The sequence below is a fragment of the Dromiciops gliroides genome, chromosome 4, assembly GCF_019393635.1.
Source record: "Dromiciops gliroides isolate mDroGli1 chromosome 4, mDroGli1.pri, whole genome shotgun sequence".
Taxonomy (NCBI): domain Eukaryota; kingdom Metazoa; phylum Chordata; class Mammalia; order Microbiotheria; family Microbiotheriidae; genus Dromiciops; species Dromiciops gliroides.
In genome coordinates this window covers 438,521,973-438,524,194 of record NC_057864.1, presented here as the reverse complement: position 1 = coordinate 438,524,194, position 2,222 = coordinate 438,521,973, and the positions used below count along the sequence as shown (strand labels likewise).

Below are 2,222 nucleotides of genomic sequence, written 5' to 3'. Positions count from 1 at the left end.
CAGAATCATATAATTTGGGTATTTATTTTCTTTAAAAATTTTTTTTATCGTAAAAATATTTTATTATTTTCCAGTTACGTGTGAAGTTTTCAACATGTTTTCATAAGATTTTTAGTTCCAATTTTTTTCCCTCCCTCCCTTCTCTTCCCCCTTTCCAAGACAGAAAGCAATCTAATATAGGTTATGTATGTACAATCACATTAAACATATTTCTGCATTAGTCATCTTGTGAAGAAGAATCAGAACACAAGGGAAAAACCTCAAAATAGAAAAAAAAAAAACAGCCAAAAAGTATGGTTCAATCTGCATTCAGAATCCACAGTTCCTTTTTCTGGGTGTGGAGAACATTTTCTATCATGAGTTCTTTGGTATTGTCTTGGATCATTGCACTGCTGAGAAGAGCCAAATCTATCACAGTTAATCACCAGGGTCTTTTTTTCTAACATGATAATTATTTCCCTAATGTTGAACTATGTTTAGACAATAATTGAACTTGGCAATAGTGAACTTTTAAAATATATTGCTATAAAAAGTTTTGTTATGATTTGTGTTCCCTATATTTACTATTTTTATTATATTATTTTCTGCAAAAGATGGTTTTTTAAATATAATTTCTCTGTAACAAAGCATACACAGCATATAATCTATTTTTGTAAAAGTACCACATTGTACTGAGAAATATGGATTGTCTTTAAATGTTCCAATTCTCAATACACCCTACATCTTTCAGCTGTAACTTCTCCAACAGTTTGTTTACTTCTATAGTTTCTTTTTTGTTACTTTTGTTAGATTTGTACAGCTTTGATAAAGGAATGGCAAAGTCTCTTGCAATTATTGTGTATCTTTGCCTTTTGGCAAATCAGTTAACTTTTTCTTTATAGATTTTGATACTATGGCATTTTGTTTTCCCCAGATTCTCATTTCCATTCTGTCTTTAAAAGTATTTTTTAAAATATGCAGCATTGTTGGGTTCTTTTCTTGTCCATTCTGCTATTCCCTTTCATTTTAGTGGATTTGTCAATATAGTCTTATTAAAAGTTATGCTTTTTTAGGACTATTTTCTTTCATTATTTTAATATTGTTTTTCATTTTCCCTTTTCTTTCATCAATTCTCTCTCTCTCTCTCTCTCTCTCTCTCTCTCTTTGGGGGGGGGGGAACCAATTCCAATGTTTAATTCCAGAAAAGCCCCTTGCATCTGACATAAAGGTTCTTTTAACAATGAGATCACTTTTAAACATTAAACAGAATTAATATAAAAGCAGTACTCTATATGCAAAAGGCCTGAGAATATTGACTTTATATATTTATTTATTAAAGGCCAACACATATTTTGACAACTTTAAATATCGTTCCAACAGAAATACTCCAACAACAGCAGCAATGGTCTCATAATGTGTTCTCACATTCAGACATTCGCTGGAATTACGCGAGTTCTTTGATTAAAAAAAAAAACTTTATTGGTACACATCTTTCTTATCTGCAATGTAATCTACAATCTCTTGCGGACACGTTAACTTTTCAGCATCTATGTCAGGTATTTTAAACCCAAATTCATCTTCCATGGCCATTATAATTTCTACTTGGTCCAAACTATCCAAGCCTAGGTCTTTCATGAAGTGGGAAGATACTGAAAGCTTTTCTGGATCAATCTTATCATACAGTTTGAAGACATAGAGGACACGGTCCTTAATGCTCTCCAATGTCAGAAGGGGCATGTCACTATACTGGCGGTTCAACTGTAGGGATAACCCAGAAACCTGCATGTGTGCAGGGACAGGAACCGTCGCGGCTGCCCTCCGCCACTGCCCCGCCACCGCGCACGGGACTGAGCCCAGAGGCCGCACCAAGGCGAGCGCAGGGGCTCGGGACCGGACGGCAGGGCCAAGTCCGCGGGCAGGTGGCGGACACAGGCAGAGAGGACACGGACCGCCATGGCTACGCTGACCCAGAGTGCAACGCGCCCTTCACCGTAAGCCCCGCCTTCCTCCTTCCTCTTTCATCAATTCTTTACCCTTGTGATAATTTTTATGATACTGATGCTCTTCTATTCCCATGTGTGCTCTCCGAAATTCCTATTTATCAGCCTTTTCAAAAGTCATTTGACTTTACCCACGATCTTAATCACTTTTCTTTCTTTTGACTCATGTACATGAGTCATTCAAAATCTTCCCATGTCACCCCTAATCATTTTTGGGGGGGGGAAGGGAAATGAGGGTTAAGT

General features: G+C 36.7%; 1 pseudogene; it reads right to left on the bottom strand.

The window, feature by feature from the left end:
* Window positions 1-1,455: 1,455 nt before the first annotated feature.
* On the bottom strand, window positions 1,456-1,949 carry LOC122755411 (annotated as a pseudogene).
* Between the last annotated feature and the right edge of the window lie 273 nt (window positions 1,950-2,222).